The sequence below is a fragment of the Fukomys damarensis genome, unplaced genomic scaffold, assembly GCF_012274545.1.
Source record: "Fukomys damarensis isolate Sample0158 unplaced genomic scaffold, DMR_v1.0_HiC HiC_scaffold_10, whole genome shotgun sequence".
In the NCBI taxonomy this organism is placed as follows: domain Eukaryota; kingdom Metazoa; phylum Chordata; class Mammalia; order Rodentia; family Bathyergidae; genus Fukomys; species Fukomys damarensis.
Genome location: NW_022900922.1, coordinates 14,902,375 through 14,929,065, shown reverse-complemented (window position 1 = coordinate 14,929,065; position 26,691 = coordinate 14,902,375). Strand labels below are relative to the sequence as shown.

The following is a 26,691-nucleotide window of genomic DNA, read 5'->3' as shown; positions in this document are numbered from 1 at the left end:
AAAAAAAAAAAAATTTTAAAAAAAAAAAAAAAAAAAAAAAAAAAAAAAAAGGAAGAGAAAAACGAAGAGAAAAAGGAATAATTTGGAAATTTCTTCTCCCACTGCTCTTACTGAATACCTTCAGTGTATGTTTCTTGGGCTCTCACTGTGTGTGCCTAACTGAGCTGTGGCTCTTCTAGATTTAGTATATTCTTTGGGAGGAATAATTCCCTGTAAGTTATCTCTCTTTTCATGGGCAAATGTTTGACACCTCTTTATCACCTGAGAACCAGGCACTGAGATTTCATTTCACCCCTGGGTCACGGTCACCAGGGAGGCCAGCTCTAGCACCCTCTCCATCCCCAGGTAGATGAGCTAAAGGCAGAGAGGGCCTGTCACAGGGCACAGGGTCAGGGCTGGGTCTGAATCATTTTCATCTGCGGTTTCACCATGGACTTTGCTTTGTAAAATTCTTTACTACTTGATCCCTAAAGTGAGTCTTTCTACCCCCAGCAACCTTACCTCATGTCTGAGGACCATGTGAACAGACTCATAATTATGACAAAAGTCCACTGTCATCATGCTGAGCCCCTTCAATGAGGAGGAAATGTTTGTTGTTTTTTATATTTTTAGCTACCCTCCTTAAATTTCATGCCTACAATGATGTCTGCTTCTGTAATTTTCGTGCTCCAGATGGATCATTTAACTTGAAAGGAAGTTATTTAGATTATCCTTTTATGTAAATTACTAATTTTATATTAAAACCTCTATTCTTTATGTTTGAAGAGTCAGTCATAAGAGGAACCTAGAAACTATGACAATACAGAAAGAAATTGAACTATAAAAGTTTAATTGAATACTTGTTAGTTTCAAACTGCTTTTTATATATTTTCAAAGAACTGTTGATAGTCCCATTTCTTGTTCTAAAATGTGTGCATGACAGTGTTTCCTTTGTGTTCCTAGTCAATTGGTATGTTACTTCGTTTCTGACAGAGAGCTGGAAGCTCTGTTTGCCTGTGAGAATTTACTCATTTGTCATCTTACCGATTACAAGGAATTCAGTTTATGAAATGTGAAAGCAATCTTTCTAGGTTTCATTTGAGTGATTTTTTTGAACTTTAATTAAATAAAACAATATTTAAAATATTCTATAATTTAGGACTTTGACGAATGAAGATCGAGTTCTTAAAAATGGAGTCTAATTTTATGGGGTTTTGCTGGTACTCATTTTCCAGGCACTAACTAAATATAGCATCTTTTATGCTGTCACAGATTTTTCAGTGATTAATTTTATAAAAAAGTCTTGTTTTCCTCATTGGCATAGCCCAGAGTGAACACTTCCCGCACACACCCTGCCGTTTTAGCTTAACACTTCCTCCTCTTTGATGCCACGACCCAAGAACTACAGCATTTGTTGGAGAGACTGTCATTTATTGCAAGTTTGATTTTTCAGATTTTCTTGCTCCTGTGTAGGAGAGAGGGAATGCTGACCAGTGGTTTCTACCTTGACTGCTTCATGGAGCCTGTGGGTGCTGTCTCAGGCCCATCTTCCGTTTGCACTGATATTTTTGGGATTTGGAGATGGCCGTTCTGTTCACTCACTTTTCTTTTGGATTCTTCTGTAATGAAGAGGGTGGGCTCCTTATCAGAGTGTGTGACCCTGAGTAAATGCACTGCAATTTAATATGTATGGTTAGAGTAGAAACCAAGAGTTGCTTAAGGATCTCCTGGCTTGGCATCGTCAAAAATGTACAAGCCAGCTGTGCTCATAATTCACCTGCCCTTGTAGTTCTTTGTAATTTTATTTTTCTTTTGACATACTCTCCAAAGCCTTTATAACTCATTATATGTTATATTATAACCTGATTATGTGTTCTGCTTTTGGATTTAATTACAACCAGGTTTTATTTATCAAAGTGATATCAGATTTTTGGCTATTTTAGCATATTTGGAACATCACCTTGTTTCCTCTGGCTGTTTTATACTTGATTCACCTCAACACGTTGTATTATGTTCTAATCTCTTCCTCAAGAAAGAACACAGTGCAGCTATAGTCTGATGATGGGTGGCTGAAATCTCAAGCCTTTTAAACTGTCCTAATTCAGCAATTGCCTTTGGTCCACATGTACCTATTATGTTGGGTGAGACAGATAATTAGATTTTGGCAAACGTCTGTTTACCCTTCACTACATCACATTTTTTTTTTCAGAAATTGAACAGCAGCAGGGGCTGGATACCCAATCCATTTCTGCCCTTAAAAGGTCCCTAAATATTGAGATTTCCCTGGGACCTGGGCTCCTATGACTATGTCATCCTTTGCAAGTGAAGTCATTTCCCCCTAGAGATGATACAGGAATCCCCCAAAGTGGAAGCTTATGAAATTTCTGGGTTATTCCAGCATACATCTGAATTCATTACAAAAAATATCATAAACATAAAATACATTTTTAAAAAACTGAATGAAAGAAATTGAATGGAAACGTCTTTCACGCGAATTCTGTAACAGAGCTGTTAGTTGAATGTTTAGCATTTCCTTTGTACAGACTTTTGCACTCCTATCCTCACAACTCTACTTACCCTGCACAATTTTGCCTTCTCTCTGCCCCTAGAATTATACAACATTCACAGCACATCGTGTAGTCTTTACAGTTTTTATGTTGAGGTAGATTTCTTGTTCCCATCCTACAGATGGGGAAGCAGCAGCTCAGGGAGCTGAGAGGGCGCCGCCCCGCCCCTGTTGATGGGAGTGAAGCCCTGGGGTGCCTCCCTCTGTCTGCCTCACAGCTGTGCTCTTCATGGCACTCTTGTATTTCCCTTACTGCAACCTGATGCTCCAATTTATTATTCCTTACCTTTAGAACAGTCTCAAAATCAGTATACCATGGTTTGCCTAAGTATCTGTTGTTTTATAGTGGTGAATGATAATTTTGTGACTTATTTTTGAAGATAAATTGCCAGGATTAGAATTAATGGGCCAAAGAGCGTACTCATTTGTATGACTTCATGCATACTACCGATTGACTTTCAAAAAGATTATAGCCATTTAATTGATACCAGCAATGCGTCCTTTCCAATTCTGGGCATTATTTCTTCAAAAAATATAATAATAATAATAATAATAATAATAATAATAATAATAATAATAATAATACTATCTCTTGTGTATTTGGCTAATAGGCTTAACTTGCTTCTCATTGTGTCTTTATGATTTTTTAATTTGGTTGTCCATGTCCTTTGCCCACTCTTTTAGTGTTTTGGAGGGTGGGATGAGGCTTGATTGTTTCCTCATCTTTATAATACGGTAATTAATCATTTTTCCTATTTGTGTGTGTATGTAAAATTAACTCTGTTTCATTATTAATAATGGACCAAGATCAGAGTTCTTATTTTTTTTATTCAGCTTTAATTGAGTTTATTGGTACATTTTAGGGATACAGTACAGTTACATTCATTGTTGGGATCTTGTACCTCTACATGACAAGTCTTGATTCTCATTTTTTCCCCTTACCCCTGCCCTCCCTTCACCCCCTCCTCCCCTTCCCATCTACAAACACTTTATTTCCATCTTTTCATTCTCTCACATTTTTTTCTTTTCCCTTATTACCCTTTCCCTACCCATCCCACCTTCCCTACACATTTAGTTCCTTTCTTCCCATTTCTCAATGTCAGTAATCTTAGTAGGATCTTATGTATTATTGCAGATTATTCACAGCAGGGAAAATATTCGGTATTTACACACGTGTGACTTATTTATTTCACTTAGGAGTATATCCTCAATATGTGTCATTTTCCTATGCAGAGTTCTTATTAATGATGGTAACATGTTGAAGTAACAGATCGGAATGAATTCTGAAACTTCCTACTGCACAGGGTTTAACGGTCTTTGGCCTTTCCCCCGCTTCAGTAGTTCTCATTTCCTTTAACAGATCCGTTAGAAAACTCTTTAGCCCATAGGAATTCTTTTGCTTTCGAAGCAGGATGTCGTTTCGTGAGCAAATGGGGTGAGTCCATTGACTGTGTGGCCGGGAAGCTGTATATCAGAGAGCATGCAACAAAAAAAAAAAAAAAAGGCAGCTACAAAGGTCGTCCTTGTCCTGGGAGGCTGCCGGACAGGGTGACCTTTGGAACTGTCATTGGCATCTCCAGGGCATAAATGGTGTGGGGTTGCAACAGTTCCCTCCTGCCCTTCTCTGGGCAGACAACACACATCAGCCAGTGCCAAGTGGAGACCCTTCCTTCTCCTGATAAATAGTCACGCATCGCAGGACACTGCCACACCATGGCTTCAGTACACCTCCCTGCTTTGCTCTTGTTGGGAATCAGGTTTTCCCTTCACCCCGCCATGTCTTTCTTTGGCTGTTGGTGCTTGCTATAGCTTCCACACTCTTTCTGCTACCCTTGGAGTATCCTGTATATCCAGCCACCAGTGCCCACTTCCTGCATCCTTCCCACTCATCCTGACAGTCCTACTCCCTAAACCTCCTGTGGTCTCCCGGTGCTCTCTCTGCATACTGGCTTCAGCCCTGTTCCATATCTGCCCTACGTGACCTGTGTTAGGACCCATGGGCTTTCCTTGTACACATCCTGGATCCTCCCTGGACCATGTTTATAGTCCAAGCCTTTGTGTTCCTCCCTGCCTGGTGCTGGCCCGATGCTGGGAAGTGATCATTAACCCCCCCACCCCACCCCTTAATGTTCCGAGATTATTCATTCCATTTTGCCATGTTAAATGGAATATTTAATAGCATCCATGAAGATGCCTAAAGACTATAAATAAAGCTCTCTTTGGTATTGAAAGAGTTTTATACAATATAAAATTTAGAGCACGTTTTTTTTCCTCTGGAGCCCTGACATTAATATTCATTGTGAGCCCTAAAGTAGAAGCTATTATATTTTAGCATAATGAAGTTTACCATATGTTTCAAAGTCACTTCCAGTTGCTCTTCTCATCATGACAATTAGAAAGGTCATCTTGTCTTGCAGGCCCCATTAGATGTATAACCCATTTCGTGGCTGTCACTGGGAAATCTATCAGGGACTTGGTGCAAATACGAGGGGGACATGATATTTTCTGTCCCAATACGTAACCGTTTGCATCTCATCATCGAACCTAAATGTGGCTGCTGTTTGGTCTTAGGTGGTGTATGGGCACAGAAACTTCTAGAACAAATTTCTCCTATCTTCTCATTGACTAAATTTCATGATACGATGAGGTCCCTAAGATGTCGGCTAGAGAAATTTGACATTAAGATATCAGAGTATTTCTGATCTATTTTTCTTTTTCTTCCCCACTTGAAAAATTGATCGCCGATGTCAAAGTATGGTAATGGTATTGTCCTTAATGCTCCAGTTGTAAACACTGATGAAATTATTGGGATCAGGTGAGGAGGGGGTGTGTACTCGTGTAATAGGCTTATAGAAGGATGAATCTATATTAGAGCCAAAGCAGCTAATTCTTGGGAATCTAGAATGTGACATGGAGTGGAGGTGGGGCTCAAAGGAGCTGATGCTAGAGAAAAATGGCTTTTGGACTGTCTTGGGAATGGCAAACTGGGTTGCCACAGTTGATAGCAATGTTTTTCTACATCTAAATATCCCTTCATTTACTCCTTTTGTTCTCAAGCTGCTCTGACTTTGAAAGAGAGACTCAACTTCTGAATTCAAGCCTGTAGGACTTGTACTTTTGTCACTAGATCAGAAAGAGAAGAAAGCCTTGGATTTGTTAGTGCTGCACTTGTCCTCTACAGTGTTCAAATTCCATATTTGAGGGAATTCTGCAGATCCTGCTGGCACATGGAGCATGTGGTTGTTGACATTTCATGCTGTTCAAACGCCTTCGTTTTCAGTCTATCATTAACACATTGATTCCTGGGATGCAGAACCTACGTGGAGAGATGCCTTCCCTGGCCTTCCTCATGTCAGAGTATGTCTGGGCGGGTGACTGTCCCACTGCCTGGAATGGCTTGTGATCAGATTTGCTGACGGTAAAGGGTTAGTTCATGTTCCTAAAACACTGGATTTCTAGGCAGATGAAAGAGTTATTATTAATTGTTAGTACTAAAATGGCTCTTTTTTGAGAATGACAGAGAAAATATTTTAATTATCCTTGCTACACACGAATGGAGAACAAGACCACAGTGCAGGTTTAAATTGGAAGGAGATACTTCTTCCTTCTTCTCCATCTTTCCCCTGGGTCTGGCTGGCAGCTGACAGGTACCCTGTGTCATTTTGCATTACATCCAAGGCCAGCTTGGTGCTATGAGGGATGGATATCTGAGTCTATTTCAGTGTGTATAAGTTTGTGTGAGGCCCTTTCTTTGCATATAAGTAAATTCACAGTAAGTAAATTTTCTTACTGTATAACATTGTGGTAGGGATGCATTTTGTGGGGTTGTAGGCTCATATTTGAAGTTCCTGTGAAGGACTGCACAGCCACCTGCCTGTCCTCCTCCAGAAGCCTCATCGTTACTCAGCATCGAGTGGGAGAATCCCATCTGGAGAGTCGCCCTGCTGTGGGATGGTCTGTACCTGATGCTGGAAAAGATGGACCTGTAGGGATGTTAAGGGGTTGAGGATGGGGAGGCCCTGACTGGACACTTGACAGCCAAGGGGACTTGTTAGGGGTGGGGAGTTGTTCTGGGTACAGGTTGTGGTGATAGTTCCAAAAATTCATTTGGGTATCAAAACCCACAGAATTTATGATGATGGGAGAGGATTTTGCTATATGTAAATGAAGCAAAATGTTTAAGAAGTGCTAAAATTCACAGCTTGTCTAGCATGAGCATTACCTGTTTTCTTTCATTTATCTTCCCTGTGAAGTTGATGTTATTGCTATCTCTGTTACTACGTTAGTGTCTACTACTGTCCACTGTTGACTGGGCCTACTTATCTTCCCGAAGGCAGTGCCTGGAGTGAGGTTCTCATTATCCATAGGTCCTGGGTATCCTTTTGTCTCAAGTTACAGTGGGCAATAGCCACTGTCCTTGGTCTCCATCCAGGCTCTGCTTCAATAAGGGAGCCGGCCAGTCTGTGTCTGTTGCCCTGTGCATCTGGCCAGTGCAGATTTTACAAATGGTGAGTGTTTTAAATGTTAATATCCAAGAGTGGGTTGCCTACGGGGTATCCTGTCCCTTGCTTCTTAACATATGCTGCTGGAGAAGTTAAATCTGGCTTCTTTTCAAGGGAACACTGGCTCCCTAGAGGGTTTTGTGGTGACCCTGGTAAATACTTGTCTGTCTTTGTTCAAGTCACAGCTTTCACTTAGTCCTCTTCAAAATGGCTCAGGTTGTGACCCAGGCTAGCTTTATGGCCCAGGGTAGCTGTTAATTACCTTTAAGGGTTATCCACAAGCCAGAGGGTTGTGCTAAAGAAAGAAAAAAGTATGGAATATCAAATAAAAAGAAACAGCAAAAAAGATGGGAGAGCTTAACTCTTTTGTGCTCTTTGTAGTTATTTGTTGAAGGACCTGTCCAGGCCTCTGTGCTGGCACTTCAAGACCATTAGTCTGTGCCCACTATCTTGCTTATCACACAGATGGGACCTAGAGGCTGAGGTGGGTGGAGTTGATACCCCACAATACCTACTGAACCTGAGTCCCAAGCAGCACTGGGATGCATGGTATCTCTTCAGCTGGTGGTCCTGTAGTCAGAAGTTTCTATTTGCCAACCCTTGTGTGGTGCTGTAGGAATCATTCCTGATGAGATCCTGTGATGCACATATTCTCCTTCCCAAATGAGGAAACTGACACTGGAGCACTGCACTAACTTACTCCCTACACACCTGGGAGGGAGCCAGGTGGGGAGACCCATGCAAAGCCAAACCCTGGCTGTGCCACTTAAGAAGGATAGGAGATGGGGAGCTTGTTGAATTTCTGTAACCCTGAGTGTCTGCTGCATCTTTTCCTGTAACCAGTGATGGGTGTGCATTTTGAGCCTGGAAACTTACACAGTTTGGAAGTGGGTGTTGTTTTAGGAAAAGTTGCATAAAATTATGAGATTGGATAGAAGGCTGTGATGTGCTCTGCCTCCACTTGCCACAAAGGCCCAGGCTGGGAGGGTGGGGGTAGGGCTGGCTTGAGGTCATTTCCTAAGGAAAGTTTGTGTGCACAATGAGGCCAGAGGATCCGGCAGAGATGAAAGATAGGTGGGAGGGTGAGGAGAAGATGGGGAAGTGAGGCAGGAGCAGAAGGCAATGCCACCATTGACTGTGCAGGGGAAGGGAAAGGAAATCGTGCAGAGGGACCAAGTGAAGACCCCTCTCCTTTCCCCTGCTGTCCCTTCCCTTCCCTTTCTCTCTGCTTTTCTTCTCCCCCTTTCTCCTTCCTTCCTCTCCCTCTCCCTTCCTCTTCCCTCCCTCTTTTCCTGTGGAAACAGGAGACTCTGAACACTGGTGGGAGAGTGGCATGGAGAGTGGCCAAGAAGGCAGAACTGGAGCACTCAGTGTTCTGCTGCCAGCTCTGGCATCATCACTGCAGATGCGGGAGGGAGCAGATGGATGGCTGGCGGAAGTCAGTGGGGCGGCAGTGTATAGGGAGGGACCTGCTCCATACCGGGACCTGGCATATGGGAAACAGAATGGCCAGTGTCCTCAGGGCCTATTTGGGACAGTGGCTTCTGGGGCTCATCTGTCATTTCCTCCTGTGAGCTTGGCATCTGGCTTTAGGGAGAGGAGGGATCATGTCAGTGGGCATGCCGGGTGCAGAGGAGCTGGGGATAGGTGCAGGGAGGTAGGTGAAGTAGTGCACATGGGGACTGCATCAGGGGTAATGAGGAAGAACGAGGGTCTAGGGAAATGGCTCAATATGACCATGAACATAGGCAGCACTAAGTGAGGTGAGGGACGGGGGTGGCTGGAAGCTATTGGTGGAGACGAAGTGAAGGTCACTGGGAAGTGATGCTTAGGAAGTGAGAAGTCAGGGCAAGGCCCATTTGTCTGTCTGTGGGAGGGAAAGGACAGCTCATGGGCAGGAACACGGTGCAGGGAACAAAGCCTTTGGGATGGGGCACTATGCAGATGAAAGCAAGGAGGGCGCTTGTGTTGGAGTTGAGTGCCCCAGGTCTCAAAGAAGCAGCAGAGTATATGCCAGGATTGAGCACCATCAGAGGCCTGAAGGACACTGACCACTCCTGTGGGTGTGGGCAGCTGGGGAGCTGCAGGAAACATGGGATGCTGGATGGATGCCAGGGCCCTGCCAAGCAGAGGAGAAAGACCTCTCAGGGAGGAGCTGAGGATGCAGAGCCTGGTCCTGGGGAAAGAGGCTCCAAGCAACAAGAGGAAGCTGTTGAGAAGCCCCAGGGTAGGTGGCACTGAGCACTCCTAGCCCCTGCCAGTTGCACCCAGGACTTGAACTGTGGTCTTCTGAATGAAAATCTGTACTTTTGTGTGGTCACCACCATCGTGTTGCGTTACTGCCAAGACTCCAAAAGCAAAAGGGCCACTGTACTGCTTTTCAGAAGCAATGGAAGATTCCACCCTACTTCAGAGATTGTGAGCTGTGCCCTCCTGACTTGACAGGAGCTCCGGGCATCACAGTCACCGAGGCTGCCTGCTCATGCTAATTCCACATGCATCTTGATTGTTTTCAATGTTAAAGAGTGGAAAAGCGGGGCATCTTAGAATTTAGACAATACAGTGACTAAAATGATGAATTTTTGGATCCAGCATGAAAAGCATGAGGTCTTATTGTTTTAGCTTTTGGAGACCCAGGGAATCAGTGGACGTGGAGTTGAGATCAGGGACCTGCAGAATTTGCTCCATTTGAGTCTCAGTGATACCCCAGCAACACCTGGTAACGGCCCTGTGTTCCCTTCTCAGCATGGTACTGACCTTGCCTTATAGGAGCTTCACCCACCTTGTCACCGGTACATTCCCAGCACTGAATTATCCCCAGGAAGCAGTACCATTCAAGTACTTGCTGAGTGGGTGGCTAAAATCAGGTACACTGGGAAGTGACTAAGGAAGCTGTGCAGGCTCTGAGGGTTCTTGAAGCCCAGACTCATTTTCTAGGGGACCTGTTTTTGGGGAGATGGTTTGTCCAAGGTTCCCCCCAGGCTGGAGACAGCAGCAGGGGTGTCTGGCTGCAGGCTGTTGGCCTGTTTGTGTGACATGGATTATTTTAACATCCAGGTAGCTTTTTTTTGGGCAGAGTGGCTTAGAGAGGCCCAGAACCTCCCTGTTTTCTGTCCTTGAGGCCACACCTGCCTGGTGTCTTGGATTAGATTGTAGGCAGTTACCTGTGCTGTGTGTGCCTTCCCTCCGTGGTGATGGGAGAGGAGCGTTGAATTGACAGCGTCCTTCACATTAGCTGGCTTGAAAAGATGAGCAACTGAGTTTGGCGGAGTTGGCTCTTTGGAGTTCCTCTAAGGTGGGGCTGCTTCCCCGTCTTCCTGGGTCAGAACCCCTGGGGACTTGTGGAGTGCTGGTTCTGATTCTGCAGAGTGGCAAGGGCCCAGCTGCCTTTCTAAGGATGTCCAGGGGCCATTGCTGCTGCTACTGGTCCTCGCTCCTTTTCTCTGAACTGGGCTCTGGACTGTGTGCCTCAGGGATGGGCTGGCCCATGACCAGAGGTAACCTGGCAAGCTCACTAGTCATCACAGGACCTGAGTTCATGCCCATTTGTCCTAAAATGATACCTGGCACTTTCAACAAGACACCCTGACATCACGCACCTCTTCTAAGGAATCTTGTCAGGATGCTGCAGATGTTGCGTACTGAGCACACGCTACTTGCTGGGCTCCCAACATGCGCTATGTTTCCTCATCCCAGCAGTCCTGCAAGGTGGGGTCAGTGTTCGCCTTTCACAGAAGGGGAAACAGATGCTCAGAGAGGTCACAAGTCCACAGGCTGAGTCCATCAGTGAGAGCCAACTGCAAGGTGTGATGGTGTGTGTTTGCACTTGTAAGTGTGCACGAGTGTGTATGCGTGTACATATCATGGGTAAGTGTGTTGTGTGTATATGAATGTGCGCAGTGTGTTTGCGTATGTATAAGTGTGACAGATGCATGTACACACATGCACATGTAAGTGTGAATGCCCAAATATACACATGCCTGTGAATGAGTGCATATATGCGTACACACATGTGAGCTTGTATGTTCATGTGTATATTTGCATGTGCTCACATGTTTGAATGTGCACACCAGTGTATACATGTGTGTGCATTTGTGCATGTATGAGTTTATTTGTACATGTTTACTTAAATGTGGACTTGCACTTTAAATATGTGGATGTGCATGTGTGTGTGTTCACATGCATGTCCATATATGCACGGGTTTCACACATGTACATGTATATGGGTACATGGGTGTATCTGCACACATATATATGTGCTTGTGAATGTATGTATATATATGCATGCGTGTGTATTTGTACATGGGTGTGTTTTTCTAATACCACTTTGCTGTCAAATGCTCCTTTGCGATAATGATTTTAGGTCCTTTTCACATCATGGCTTTAGCTCAGGGTCAAAGCTCCTAGCTTGCTGTGTGAGTTGTAACTTGCTTTCTACCCTGTGAAGGAGTCTGGGCACTTTGGATCCCTCAGAACCTCTACCTTTCATCCACCATCTCCCACCTTTCTGGGCATATTCTCACAGGCACATACAATTTTCTTCTGTAGGCTCTACGCTTCCTAAGAGGAGGAACCGGTCCCATTTTCCATTTGTTCCTTGCCGCATCTGGTCACTTTGCAGACACCAAACTGGGGGCCAGTGGGAAGTGTGTGGGGGTGCCCCAGAACAGACAGCCCTCAGGGTGTCGGGGCTGAGCTGCAGTTTGCCGTCAGGTTTAATTGTCACACTTGGAAGGCTTGTCTGTCCGTGCACAGCCTGCCCTGAACACTGGGGATTGAGTTTCTAGAACTTCAGTAAACCACACTTTGCCCTCATGTGCTTTTGAGTGGAGGAAATTGTGGGGACCTCAAAAGAGAACTTCTGCTTTGGCCTTGACTGGAAATACTCAGAACTGATTGTGTGGAGGGTGACGGGAGAAATGGCAAACCGGATATATTGATGCTGTACAAATGTAGTGTAAGTTGTTACTCTGTTAGGAGTGTTTATGAGATTTTCCTTGACAGAGTGAGAGGCGGAAATAAGCTTCCTTGTCTTTATGCAGTTGCAAAGGAATACCAATTAGAGTTGTTTTAAATGTGGTGAAAGCAGGGCAACTTCTGATTAGAAGGAACAAGTTGAGTTTACACTTTGAGTGGGCCAGTACCTCAGCCTGGCACTCTGGTCTCCTGCAGTCAGGTAGCAGAAATGGGAGCCACAGGCACTCCTTGCTTTATTCTTCGGTAGCCTGAGGCTGTCACTGGTAGTCTCAGACACCTTTACAGAGAAACCAGCATCAACACTGTATGAAGGTCACAGCAAGGGCAACAGTGCCTCATGAGAGGGCGCCTGTCAGGTAAGATCTGCAGCCCTGACTTCTGGAAGGCCCTGAACTCCACAGGACAAACTCTCAGAGCTGTCATTGACATCTACCCTCATTTCAGTCCATACCTTGGCAGCTGCCACCAAAAAGACCCTTACCTGTCGGCGGTATTTGGGATATAAGAGCCTCTAAGCCTATTTTGAATCTGCATCTTTTAAAGACAACATTAAGTGCATAAGAATCTGCTTGTATCTGATGAGTAGCCTTTGACTTCTAGATTCCCAGGAGTATTCTAAGCAGGGAATCTACTTCTTTTCTTCAATGCTGTGTCCCTGAGAACTGGGAACACACCATTAGCTTTTTCCACTCCCTTCAGCTTGCTCTCACAGAGCTGAAGATGAACCTTTTGCAAACGCAGTGTGAAACCCTGTTGGTGGAGTGGCCCGTGAGTGAATGTGCTCATTGTGTCATCAAATTTGGGCCAGGGAATACATCCTCCCATGTTCAGAGCAGCAGGAGGAAATGGGGCCATTTGTATGTCAGGTGGAGCTAAGGATCTGAAAGAAGGGGTGGGTCTCCCTAGCCCCATCTGCCCATTTCACAGGTTTTGAAGGATGTAGGAGAGGCAGAACTGGTGAGGAGGAGTCCAGGGTGACTTTGTGTTGTCAGGCATCCTAGTGGCAGGCTGTCAGAGAAAAGGACAGAAACACCCCAAGGCCAGCAGCCTCTATGTAGGCTGGCAGGCAGGAGGGCAGGCTGACCCCAAAGGAAAGCGCTTCCCTTGGATGTCTTCTAAGCCTCCATTTCTTTTTTTTTTTTTTTCTTACCAGAGATTGAACTTGGGTCCTTGCACTTGCAAGGCAGGCAGCGGAACCGCTGAGCTAAATCCCTGGCTCAAGCCTCCATTTCACAAAAGGCTTAATGTGTAAAACTGGGCTGTTGCTTTTGGAGTGGGGAGGAGCGCAGGGACCTGGGAAAGGTGGTTGTGGCAGCCGTGGAGGAAGGCCACAGACTGTGGGGAGGGCGTGCAGGTGGAGAGCACACCCTTTAGCTCTGGTGCTGAGATGTCACCGTACTTCTATAATACTTTCACAGTTGCTAAAGGTACCATTTAGAACGCTCATTTATTCACTATCTCGAATCTTCAATTTTGGGCTGATTTACCTTAGGTTTTGGATTTGGAAGGCTGTAATACTACTGATCAGTTTCACCATGCTTTCCAAGGCAGAGTAGAAACCTTACAGAAGAGCTGGGCACAGCAAGTGGGCAAAGCGTTGAAGACACACGTAGCCATTCTGCGCATCTTCCTAACGTGCAGCAGCTTAACCTAAACCGACAGATCACTGGTTGTCTTCCTAACAGTCTGGGGAGCATCCACACACCAGCGTTGTGGGGATGTGTTCCTGGCATGCTCAAGTCAGAGCAAGAGTGCGCATCCCTTAATTTCTCATGCTACAGAATTTGAGCAGTTGTATTTGTTTTTCAATTTAGATTTTTTTTCTCTCTGTCTCATCTGGCATTAGCGTCATGCACTGCATTTAGCTCATCGGCTTGGTAGTAATCACGACAGCCACCAATTCTGCCTGCCAGGTGGGGTGAAGCTGGGGGAGGCACGATGTTGGAGAATGGGCAAGTCGGACTGTGGATGGTAGTGACTAGAAAAAGCGAGGGGCTTTGTGGGGTTTGTTTTTTTTCACATAAAGAGGAAATAGTCTTGCAGCTAAGTGTAAATTTCTGTACATTGCAAATCCTATTTTAAATGACAAGGGATTATGCCAGATAGTTTTGGACCTGGGCCCAATATTTGGCCTCACAACAATTCTAAGTGATCAGACTGTGGTTTGGTGGGGACTGTCCCCAGATTTGATTTAAACAGAACCACATCAATCCAGTTCTTTCCTGCTGTCAGTGTTACCCTGTGTGTGGTTGCAGTGAGGCTGTGTTGGACAGATTTGCTGACATTTGCCTTTGGCTTCTTCCTGGGGTATTCTGATCTCTTTGATAAAATGCCACTGTCTTTGGAAAAAGGACTGAACAGAAAAATATTTGTCAGAAGCAAAATAATTAGACACCGTCACTGAAGCACTTCTGAACTGAGGGCAGAGTCCAGAGGAGGCACAATCTTGTTTCAAGGGCCGTCGGGCTGGCCGGGCAGGTTGGAGATGGCTCCAGAGGGCGCTTGACTGGGGCCAAGATACACCTGCTGCCCTGTCCTGGCTCAGGCTCGCATCCTGGGATGTTGAACTCAAAGTCAAGGGGAGCCTGGAGCTTGAGGATCTGGGGCACCCACCTGAACTGCCTCTTCAGTGACACCCTGACAGTTAGTGATTTGTCATGTGCAGGACTATGGTGAGGGAGGTGACATCCCAGGCCGAGGGCTGAGCGGTCCTCTGCAGGGTTGGGGTGGCCTAGGGAATCTGCTGTAAGATAGTCACTGGGGCCAACAGTGAACCTGCAGGCAAACACAGAGACCTGCCAGGTGAGGCTGCTGTTGTCTGTCTTTGTTGCTGGCTGGACCTGGGTTCTGATCCTGGTTAGCCTCTTATTGGCTGTTTGGCAGTAGGTGAACCAGTTGACTTCTTTCTCTCTGAACCTCAGATCTGTCCTGCTCCTGTCACTGTGAGGGACAGCTAAGGAAACCAGGTGATAACATAGCATGTGTAAAATCTTTAGTAAGGTGCCTGGTAAATCGTAAACTCCCAGTACGTACACTACTTTCATACATCCAATTCTCTTATATAGTATTCAGAGCAATAGATGGGAGACTCGTAGTGACATCTTGGCTACCATGGGAGCTCACATGTGCCTGCCCGCTCCAGCCTCCTGGCCTCTTGCCCAGGGTGGCCTGTGTGGGGCACCAGAAAGGCTGCGCTCTGTGTCCTTATCTTCATGGCCATTTCCAGGGTCCTGGGTGGTGGGGAGAGTATCACTGTGCACTTGGAGGTATGCATATAAGAGCCCAAGGACATTGGCAAACCTTTAATTCAGGGAAACATGTAAAGAAAAATAAAGAATTCTAGGTAGGGAAAAAGTTTATTCAATGGCGTTTTAAAAAATCGGAGAAATGGTGGTTTCCAATTGTCCATGTATTTTCCTTTGCAGATGCTTAAATTTGTAAACACTACTTTGGAAACCTTATTCTGGGCAACTGCATTAACTTTGTACTACATTGTAAAGATTCAAGAATATCGTGTTTCAATAATAACTTTGTGTATATATTTCAAAACAACATTTTGTATACAATAAACAATTTTGATCAATTAAAAAATAAATTAAGAAAAGGAAAAAATAACTCTATAAGTGAGCTCAATTCACTGCACCCACAGAAATAAAATGTTCCTCATTTGATACAAACAATTAAGTGTAATTTTCATAAATAAATAACAGTCCCTCCTCCAAAACTTGAAATTCCTCATTGGTTTTTGAACTCTCTTCATAAAACAGCCACTTTTCCTGTATTCACAACACAAGACCCAGGCCACAAATTTTGGATGGCAGAGGTCAGGGATCAGGAATAAAACTGATATTACTCATATCTTGTCCTGAAGCCAAAAGTCTTGTATGTTTCCCAGTTCTGCAGTGTGATTTATTTTCTTTACCAAGAGATTGTTTTACTGGTGAGTGTGTCCAGAGGGAAGCGTCACTTTTCTTTCTTTTTCTCACTCCATCTGTTTTCATGCTCCACGAGATGGAGCTTCTAATTTGTGCCTTGATCAAAGTCTGCAGGCCCTGGACACGTCCCTCTTTCCTGGACGTGTTCACATGCACATTCCAAGGGATTCTTATCGCCGAGTAGCCCTTAATTTGCTGTAATGTCCAAATGAGCTTTAGAAATTGCCTTTAGCATGTGAGTGTGGTGCAGTGCGGGCTGTGACTCTCTCTGATTACCCAGCCTTTGTGCCAGAGTTCTGTCCTTGGCTTAGGCAGAACATGCTGGGCCACGGCGAATGTGAGCTCCTGAGAATGTTTGTCCAGCTGTGCGAGCCCGACTTGCTCATAGGCTGCAGGGGCTGTTGGATGGGAGGTGGGCTGCCCAACGTCGATGGAGGCCTTTGTGTGCTCTTAGCTGGATTGTGTTTTTGTGTCCCAGTGCCCTGAAACTCGGTGACTCCTGTGGCATGGGGGACAAGGCAGAAGGACAAGGGCAGAAGCTCCCTGCCGTGCAGAGGGAGGAAGGAGGGGGCGAGTGGAAGAGTTGGGGAGAGGGAGTTCGTGCCTTGCCCCCCGCATCCTCCTCTGCTGTGACTATGTGGAGGAAATGCAGCTACTGTTTGGAAAGCAGGCCCCGAAGCATCATTGTGGAAGTCTGTCTTACTTATTTTAGGGTTGAGTTTGCTGTTATGTACTTCCAGTGAGTTCTTACGCACTGATTTTCCCTCACATCCCTGCTCCAGGGTCACGTTCCTGTTCTAGGGTGACTGTCATATGGCTTCAGCCCAGGAGCTTGTGCCCAGCCCTGCTCAGGGAGGAAATGAAGTAGTGGAGTTTTCCTTCATAATTTTGTAGCCTGGAGACTCCAGCATCTGCTGTGACATCAGCTTCAGCTTCCCAAATACAAGCCTGGCCTTGGAATGAAAATGCTGCTCGTTCTAACTTCCAGTTTCTAGTTATTCATTGACACTGTTAGCCTGTCTAGCATGGGGAAACACTCACGGATGTAGCTGGTTTTCTGGATTATTATCATTGGTGGAACTCAAGATGTGTGGCGGGAATCATAGCAGATAGATTTGGTTCCAGATTTCTAAGCAGCACCAATCTGTGATTTGCTGCCAGGCGTTGACTTCCTCTTGGCAAAGGTAAAGGCTCTGCTGCATAGTGACAGTGGTTTGGGGCTCCAGGAAGCCAACGTGAGAATTGTTAGAGAGAATCTTGTGGTTCGCTGTGGTCTACTCTGCTTCAAGGATTGGCCCAGTCCACAATGGTGATGACTTCTTACTGTTCAAGGAGATGGACCGAGCCCCACAGAGGGAGAAGGTGGAGCCCAGGGAAGGCCAGGCAAGGTCAGAATCCAGGGGATGTTGAGAGAGGACTTATCCTTTGTGGTGCACTTTCCAGGTGCACTAACAGCTGCACAGAGCAGAGATCTAAGTGCCCTGCATCTGTCACCTTTAGCCTGCACTCACATTCCCCTGAAGGTTCCCAGGCACAGAGAGGACAATATGAGGCTGTTTACTCTGGCAGAACCCAGAGGAAGTTCCTTCCAGACACCTGCCGTGTAGAAGGCAGTTGTAGATCAAGTCTGCAGAGCATCAAAACAACCAACCATTTCTGTTAATTTGATTGTTTCCACACAAAAGTAAAATAAAACAGATTTTTACCAATCAAGCAATGATTAAGTTGCCTTATAAAATACAGCCTCTCTGAGTTTCCTGTCTGGTCTTTCAGGACACCAAGCCAGTGTGTGATTGTAGCAGTGGCTGTCTTGGTGGCTTTACTGCCTGGTGCCGTGTCATGACCCACGCTGGTGTGGGGTTCCCTAGGGGCTGGCCTGAGCATGTCATCAGAACTCCCTAAGTGAGTCCAGCGTTTAGCCAGATCGTGATTCATTTGGGGGACAATTTTCAAACTTCCACGTAGAGAAAGCTGGTTAATTTCCTATGTGTGAAGAGAAAACGCGTGTTGCCTCTGGTGATGGTTGTGACCTGTCTTCCTCCTGGCTGGGCACATGCTGTCTCCCTGTTCCTCTCCATTGTCCTCCACTTTCTGACTCATTGCCCCCACCCCCCAGCCACTATAGACTGCTTTTTGTTACTTGATTGAAGGTTGCAGTTTGGAGTCAACTCCTGTCAGCTCCCCTTTTCTCCTTCTTTAGAAAAAGACATTGCAAAGTCCACATGTCCCCTGCATGTAGATCTTCTCAGGGATGCTGTAGCAATCCTCTCACTCTTGGGAGCTGGCTCTCTGGTATTTTTCACAGCTCCCACTCGATCCCTCGAGATGTTCTTGTCTGGAGAAAGAAAGTGGAAACATCAAAAAAGAAGTCATAGGATAGAAGGCACTGATGAACTTACGGTGACTGACAAATGGCACCGGCTGGCTAAAGGTTTTCAGGGAAAGCCTCAATTTCTATTTTGATGAAATGTATTCTGCAACTCCTGAGCACTTGCTTGGCCCTGAAGTGGCACCAGGGCAGGTGTCTGAGTACCTGAACCATGCAGCCACACCCTCTGGCCTGGGTGTCTGGAAACCAGCAGCACATTGCTCAGAGTATGGCTTAGATGACCCTATTTCTGGTACAGTTTTTCCCTGCAGGACTTTTGCAACAAGCCTCGTGTCTGTCCCACACATTTTCACTGTGTCTTCATCAGACCTATTCTAGACCTACTCTAGGTCTGTCCACCTTGATATCTTTCTTTTCTGTTTATTGCCACTGACTTCTTGGTCCATGTTGGTTACTGTGACAGAGTACCAAAAATGGGATGGCATAAACCATCACAGTTCATTTCTTACGTTCTGGAGGGTGATGAGTCTAAGCTCAAGGTGTAGGCACATTAGGTGTCCAGTGCAGGCTGAACTTTAGTGGGTAGATGCCAACTTCTCACTGTGTCCCCATGGGGTGGAAGGGAGAGACAGCTTTCCTGGGCCTTTTCATAAGGTCACGAATCCTATTTATGAGGGCAGGGCCTAATCATCTCTTAAAACACCATCTTGGGGGTGAGGATTTCACCACATGAATTTTGAGAGGACTCAAACATTTAGTGTGTAGCATCCATTTTGTGCCTACTCCAAAATTTATTGTTATTGCATCAAAACCTCTCTGTCTCTTTCCGAAAGTGGACTTCATTAGGACACCCCAACCACTTTGATTGAATTTTCTGCTTAGGAAAATAAGAAATACCAGCAGATGAAGGGCAGTATGAGCAAGGGGTGTAGGAAGCCTGGGTCTCCTGTGGTGCTGAGTGGGTCAGGCTGAGGACCTTGAGGGTCTTCAAGGCAGTTTCTTAGCGGGGCCTCTTTCCCTCCTTTCCACCCCTTGACCCAGCAGTACACAGGATTCTTGTCAAGCAAGTGTGGGCTCCCACAGCGAGGGACCAGCTGTGTTCATAAGCTGCACAAGGTTGGGATAAGGGGTTGAATTTATGGCTCTCACCTGAACTGGGGTGGAGAACTCCCCTCTGTACCATGAACATCAGGAAATCAAGGGTGAAAAGGTTTGAGAAGTGTGTTGTATTTTTCTTCCATATAGTCTCACGTTTACAAAATAAATTAAGTAGTTTTGGGTTTTACTATAAAAATCTTTAATGAAACTGATTATCAGTTTAGTTTTTCCCATTCATGAAACATGTCCAGTGCTCTAATCCAAATACATGGGATGGATCGGGAGAGGATGTTTTGACTGTGAGGGGAGGGGGTGCTTCCAGAATCTTCTGTGCTCCAGGAAAGAAACTGAGAAAATAAACATCCAGTTTTCCTTCCCTCATTAGTGTGCGTTGTAACTAACATTTTCCCAACTGAAGACTGAAATATATTAATTTGTGTCTCCTGACTTAGCACTACCAGGCATTTGCTATTCCTGTCGCTCCTAATTGTTATTTATCTTAGAGCACAGAAGTGAAATTCGCTCAACTGAGATGTGTTTCTGCCCCATATCTCTTGCTGGTTCTTTCCTTGTATGGAGACAAATCTTCCTCATCAGAGGTTCCTCCTTACACCTGAGCCAGTGGGTCCAGGCAGGAAGAGTCTGCAGAGCCCAGGCCCAACCACGTTCCAGATGCTGTCCCGCTCAGACATGTTTCATCCGTGGGTTTTAAAGGACAGTTTTGCCCTTGAATACAATATATAAAACATTTTTTCCTATTTTTCTGTGTCTAAAGAAAGTCTTCAACTTAACTGCCTTCTGTTTCCCTGAATGTCACCCAACAAACCCCAGATGCCATCTGTATCAGGGCTTCCCTCTGCTCTCTGCTGCAGCCTGTGTGTGAGCTGGTTTACTGGCCCCCTGTCTAACAAAGTCCTCAAAAGACACAGAGGACTGTCCTTCAAGAGGAGTGCCTCTTGGTTTTGGGAGGTCTTTACGAATTTTCTTTTCTTTTTTTTGTGTGGGGGGATTATCCTTGGCACTGAGCTACAGTCATTTATTTTTTATTTTTTTATTTTGAGATAGAGTCATGCACAATTGCCCAGGCTGGGCTCAAACTTGAAATCTCCTGCCTCAGCCTCCCAGAGTGCTGGGATTACAGGAGTGCAGCACCACATGTGGCTCCATCCTCCTTCTTGTCATATATATATATTTTTTCTTTTTTCTTTTCCTGCTATTGGAAGCTTTCTTTTCTTAATGAATGAATGTACTTACTGAGTTTTTTCATGGAGCCTGGTCATCATTCAATTCTTTGTATTTACTTCTTCCAAGTTTTACTGCAATAGATTCTACATCTCGAAAAATGTTTGCCTGTCTTAATGTGCTTTGGCTTTTGGTAGATCTTAGTAGTTATACAACCTGATGATGCTGGTCAAAGTCAAGTTCAGACCACAGGATGTGCAAGAGATTCCATGAATTGTGGTGTTTTCCCCCATTCCTCATCTCCTAGCAGGCATTTGTATTTCTTGCCTTGTTAATAAAGTGAATAGTCTGCTATCCTCTTGTGGATTAAACATTCATAATTGATATATAATACCCTATGTCTAATTGCAGTGCTTCCTTAGGAATCTGGTTGAGATCTATTATCTCCAGTTGATTCCTTTGCTCTGACTGTGTTTCTTCCATAGGCCTTAGAAATTTTATATATATTTACAATAGGGATGAGAGCCAGTGGTATGCTAATAAATGTTTAATAACCAGCTCTCAAGGGAAAAAATGCTCTGGTTTGCAATTTCCGGCCATCATACATGATTTCAAACTACCAGTGGTTTAACAAGTGGCTCAAAAACACCTTGAAAATGTGTCAACTGCCTGTCACCAAAGAGGTGTGAGCTATATGACATTACTGATTACCATCAGCTTTCCAATCATGATTTCATTTCTGATTTACAAAATCCCATGGAGCAGATAGTAGTATAAATGAGGAGCCTGTGACTCAGTGGCTTAGGAGACTGGAGATAGATCTGCAGCTACCAGTGGGCAGAGCAGGGTCTTATGCTTGTGTTGAGCTTAACAATTTTAGTGTTCTTGTCACTGTGAAGAATACTTTCGTGGTGTTGGGTTTGGACTCTAGCAATGTACTAAAATAATTGTTTAGACCATTTTAGTAAATTATTAATTTTTAGTTATTTGAGAATGTCCTGTTTACGGCAGAGCTTGGTCATTTTCTCCCCTCTGATCTTCAGACATCAGGACCGTTTAAAAGTGTTTTGGGTATTTTGAGTATGATTGCTTTATAGTTCTTTCTTTCTTTTTTTTTTTTCTTGTTTTTGGGGGGTGTACTGGGGATTGAACTCAGGTCCTTGCCCTTGTGAGGTTGGTGTCAGAACCACTGAGCTAAATCCCTGCCCCTAGTTATTTATTTCTTAAGAGCGATGTTCAGGCAACCCTTAGTTAATGATGCACAAGTAAATTCAGAGTGACTTCTTCATTTGTCCTCTTATAGAGGCTTAGCCAGTGTCTCTCTTCACTTACTGGTTTACTAAAAGTTACCTTAAGAGACCCGGGAAGCGCTTGGACACCATTGTTGCTTTGAGAAACATGTTAGCTTGGTTGGCAATGTTTTCAGTCATAGTTGTGATCATCTTGGTGTGACTTGCAACGTGGCATGATGTTGGTGATGGTGGCAGTTGTGTCATTCATTGAGGACTTTTTGTGGATCAGGTGTGGTGGGGGTGCTCTATGAGTATTATTTAGTGTTCATCTCCTCTTGGCTGTAGGCATTTTTATTTTCATTTTGCTTAAACTGAGACTGTGTTGGTAAAACATGCCTAATTCATGTAGCATGTAAGCAATGGAACTAGTATTTGAGTGAGTTTTTCCTGTCTGCAAAGGACTTACATGGTTTTCACATGAAGGCAGTCACCCCTTTGATAAGGACTCTCACAGATGTGTCTTCATGAGCTTTCAGAGAAGCATGTATTACAGCACACACAAAGTTTGTAATGCTGTCCCCTTGGCCTGTGGGCCTACTGTTAAAAAATATTGAAGTAATAGTAATTGCCAGGATTGACATAGCTCATAAAACTTTTAAAAATGAAAATAATACTTTAAAAAATGAAAATGTAGTTTCATGTCAGATTTAGATAAATTACTTTTAGTAAGATGGGATGGTTTCTCTTGGACCCTTTGGATAGATTAAACTCATAAAATTGTCAAGGGACAGATCATGACTTCTTTCCTGTATGAGACTCTTTAGACCAGCTCATCTGTTTCTTTGTTCTAGACATTTTTAGGAAAGTAGGGTAATGAGTCCCCTGTTCCTAATCTCTGTTAGAAAAAAAAAGGCAGCTTCAGCCAAAACCTGCCTCTTCCCAGTTGCCAAGAAAGAACTTGCAGAGGAAGGACCCTCCCAGAGTGGGGACTTAGATTTTCCTTTCTTTGGGGAATCACCACATCCTTCCCAGAAAGACGCTCTTGCTCAGGGTGCTTCTGTTTTGTGCTGTCCACACAGATGATGCTAAGATGGCCGACACTGCAGGTGTTTCTTTAGATGGCTGACACTGAGAGTGTTTTGTTATGAGGGTCTTCGTCAAGTGTCCTTTCCGGAGTCTGGCCAGCTGCCAAGATGTGAACAGTCAAGATTCCACATAGTTTTCATTATATAAAGTTTATAAAGAAACACACACAATCAACATACTTATAAAAATGTTGCTTATCATTTTTTATTATTCTCTTTTGTGAAGGAAATTTTTCAGAGGAAAGCGGAAAAAATTTAGAAGTTTCCCCCCTTCCACAATTCTTTCTCTTTTATGCCTAGTCTGGATTTGAAGGAACTTTCGGTGTGTCATTTAAATGATTTACCCAAGTTGCTTGTTTTCTATGTCGGCATTGTTGAAATTTGAAAACCCGAGGGTGTTGGATACAGGACTCTACGCATGAATATTTGAAAAGAGTGGGAGGGTGGCAAGAAGGCTATTTTACACAAAAACTCTGCGCCTTCCCACCGTTTCCCTTTTTCTATTGATATGTAAAATCCTGTGTTTAATCTCTTGTTCTGCATTTGCAGACTATTCCATAAAGAAAAGGCAGAGGTCAAATTTCTTATAAAGTACTTTCTTGCATAGTTTTAAATTTATTTTTAGGGGTCCGGGCGCTCCCAGGCCGTTGAGCCTGGCGCCACAGATGCGTGCCTCGCAAGTCTTCTGCCGCAGCCTGCGTCTCCTTGCCAGTTGCCGCATGCGCGGTTAGCAGCTCTCCAGTGCAGCCCGGGGGCGGGATTAGTGTGGGGAGACCCAGGGAACAGGCGTCAGGCGCCCGAGCTGCCACTCCCGAAACCCAGTCAGCGGGACAGTGCAGAATTTATGAATGATGGTGTTGAGATGGAAAACTTGGATGAAAACTCAGGTGAGAGTGATGTTGTTGAAGGTGAAAGTTCTTCAGATTAACTCTAAGACACCTAACCCCACAGGAGAAGTGTATTTTACAGAAACTTTGGATAGTGGGAATTTGGCTGGATGGGTCTTCTCAAAAGCAAAGAAAGATGAGATGGATGACGAGATTTCTATATATGATGGGTAATGGGAAATAGAAGAGCTGAAAGAAGACCAGGCACCTGGTGACAGAGGACTGATACTGAAATCTAGAGCAGAACATCAGGCCGTATCAGCTATTAGCAAAAACCCTTTATTTTTGCTGATAAACCTTTGGCAGTTCAATATGAAGTAAATTTTCAAGATGGTATTGGTTGTGGAGATGCATACATTAAACTCCCAGCAGACACTGATGACTTGATTCTGGAAAACTTTTATTTTAAAACCTCTTATACCATTATGTTTGGACCAGGTAAGTGCGGAGAAGATTACAAACTTCATTTTATCTTCAGACAAACATCCCAAAACTGGAGTTTTTTGAAGAGAAACATGCCAAACCACCAAATGTAGACCTTAAAATCTTCCTTACAGATAGGAAGACTCATCTTTACACTCTTGTAATGAATGCAGAAGACACATTTGAAGTATTAGTTGATCAAATAGTTGTAAACGAAGGAAGTCTCTTAGAAGATGTCAATCCTCCCAGAGAAATTGAAGACCCTAATGATAAAAAACCTGGTGAATGGGATGAAAGACTAAAAATCCCTGATCTTACTGCTGTCAAACCAGAAGATTGGGATGAAGATGAACCTGCCGAAATGGAAGACTCAGGTGCTGTTAAACCCAATGGTTGGCTTGATAATGAACCAAAATTCATTCCAAATCCTAGTGCCAAAAAACCCCTGATGACTGGAATGAAGATATGTGGTGAATGGGAGGCACCTCATATCCCTAATCCAACACGTCGGGTTGGATGTGGATGTGAGTGGAAACCTCCTCTGACAACCCAAAATGCAAAGGAGTATGGGAACCACCAATGATCAATAATCCCAACCACCAGGGAATCTGGAGTCCTCAAAAAATTCCTAATCCAGATTATTTTGAAGATGACCATCCATTTCTTCTGACCTCTTTCAGTGCTTGTGGTTTAGAGCTTTGGCCTATGACCGCTGAGATCTACTTTGATAATTTTATTATCTGTTCAGAAAAATAAGTAGCAGATCGCTGGGCTGAAGATAGCTGGAAATTAAAAGTATTGGTTGCAGATGCTAATGAGTCCGGTGTGTTTAAGCAGTTAGTGACATCAGCTGAAGGGCATCCCAGGCTTTGGGTCATTCTCCCTGTGGTAGCAGGCCTTCCAATAATATTACTTACTTCATTTTGTTGGCCAAGAAAAGTAAAGAAAAAACACGAAGACACAGAGTATAGAAAAGGGGTCATATATAAACCACAAACAAAGGGAGCACTAGAGGAAGTGAAGGAAGAAAAAGCAGCCCTGGCCAAGCCAGTGCACCTGCGGGAGGAAAACAAAGTGAAGGTGAAATTCTTGAAAAAGAAGAGGAAAAGTGGACCTGAGCAAAAGAGTGAAGAAGAAGTTGAAGTCATAGAAGGGCAAGAAAAGGGGAATAAATCAAATAAGTCTGGGTCAGAGGATGAGATGAAAGAAGCAGGTGAAAGCACAGGATCCAGAGATGGACCAATAAAGTCACTACGCAAAAAGAAAGTGCAAAAGGAATAAACTATTCAAGTATTTCATTTCCTGAGAGTGAATTCTATAGTCCTTGTGCCAGAACTGACCTGGAATCAATCTGCACATCCTGTTTATAAATATCTAGCAATATTATTCTTTCAGACATTTAGTCTTTTTGGGAGGAAAAAAGTAACTTTGATGTTACATCTTCTTTGAATTTGGAATTTTTTTAAAAAGTGGCAAGTTACATATCAGATTTATGAGATTGATATTGTTAGATGTTACAATTTTAATACTTTGAAGACAGTTTAGCTTTGTACCAAGCAACCTTACTGCTGTTGGAAAAGTCAGTGATTGGAATTACCACTTAAATGGCTATAAGGAGATTAAGTGGTAGTTTTATAATAAAATTGAGAGTGTGTTCCGTTGCAAAGAGCTAATAGCAATAAACTTTCTTGTGGTTGTTTAATTAAAAATTTATTTTTAAATGATGCATGAAAACATAAAAATTATAAACATGAATGGGGTGCCATATGATGTTTCAGTACAAGTATACATAGTATAATGTTTAAATCAGGTTAAATATATAAACATGTATTGTTTTTTAGCGGTGAAAACATTCATTCAAAATCCTTTCTTTTATTTTTTGAAATATATACAGTCCACTATTTTTATATCGTTGGGGCAACTTTTTTGTTTTGTCAGAAAAACTATGATGTTGGTCTGAGTGAATCTTGTCTGCAGGTTTATCAGTTAGGTAGCGGGGGTCACACCTTGTGTAGGACTTTGGTAGACCCAGCTCTGTTTCCACGCTGCTCCATAGGACAGTCACAGGAGACCTGCAGACACTTATGCAGTCCCCCATTCTGGAGAGGAGCAGGCTGAGGCCCAGAGTGGTCAACTTCCTGCCAAGATCCTGGGTGAATGGGTGGTGAGCTTTGGTAGGCTGTTATGGCACCAGCCCAGCAGGCTCTTTTCGGTCAGGTAGATGTTATGTGGTGATGTTTGATATTTGAATCTCATGGGTCTCCGTCTGCTCTGGAAGATGTTTTCCAGCGTGACCCCTCATGTTTGCCAAAGGCTGCCAACTGTGGCCAGTGACTGCATCACAGTGGGATGTGTGTCTTCAGCATTAGGCATGAAAGGGAAATCAGAAGGAGTAGAGAAATCCCAAAGGTCCATGCAAAAGAATGGTAGGCCTTTCTCGTGTTATGAGATCTGACCCAAGATAAAATAATCTCTAGCTGAGTACACATTGGTTTG

The 26,691-nt window shown here is 44.1% G+C and overlaps 1 protein-coding gene and 1 pseudogene across 1 annotated transcript in view; both read left to right on the top strand.

Moving 5' to 3' along the window:
• Positions 1–26,691, top strand: part of LOC104860773 (DISC1 scaffold protein) — a 395,803-nt gene that overhangs the window by 66,909 nt on the left and 302,203 nt on the right. The window lies entirely within an intron of this gene.
• On the top strand, positions 8,986–25,476 carry LOC109117954 (annotated as a pseudogene).